At 38.0% G+C, this 474-nt stretch overlaps 1 protein-coding gene across 1 annotated transcript in view; it reads left to right on the top strand.

Moving 5' to 3' along the window:
• LOC111673648 (CD276 antigen-like) overlaps positions 1-474 on the top strand; it is a gene marked incomplete at its 3' end in the record, with an annotated part of 21103 nt that overhangs the window by 9573 nt on the left and 11056 nt on the right. The gene's annotated exons all lie outside the window — the stretch shown is intronic.

The following is a 474-nucleotide window of genomic DNA, read 5'->3' as shown; positions in this document are numbered from 1 at the left end:
TAACTAAAGCTGAAGATTAAATGTGGTGGAGTAAAAGTAAAAAGTTTCCTGCAATGGAAATGATGAATGAACTTCAATTGTTCTTAAATATTCTACTTGAGTTAAATGTACTACTACTGCAGCCAGCACAGCTGATTGATGACGTAGATGAAGTTAGAGATGGCACATAACTAACTTTACTTATTATACTTTATATTGTGTGTAGTAACTCTTCACCAGGCGACGCTGCAGGTTAATACACTGGTTCACACACACTCAGTTCAGTCAGCCTATGTGTACATTTACTTATTCAAATCTCTTTTTTTATTGTCTTTCTGTTACAGTTCTGCACCCTCACATGAACTTTGCAGGAATGACAGAGGTCAAGTGTAAGTTGTTCCTGGTGGTTGTGATCTTTCTGGGGATGTTTCATCTTTCCAGAGGAGGTGAGTGAGGCACCAGGACAAAACGAATATTTACTCAGTTTCTCAGTTC

Source organism: Seriola lalandi, unplaced genomic scaffold (genome assembly GCF_002814215.2).
Source record: "Seriola lalandi dorsalis isolate HSWRI2012SDOR001 ecotype SW California unplaced genomic scaffold, Sedor1 jcf7180002054923, whole genome shotgun sequence".
NCBI lineage: Eukaryota > Metazoa > Chordata > Actinopteri > Carangiformes > Carangidae > Seriola > Seriola lalandi.
Note: the sequence above shows the minus strand (reverse complement) of the source record. Positions and strands in the feature narration are given on the sequence as shown.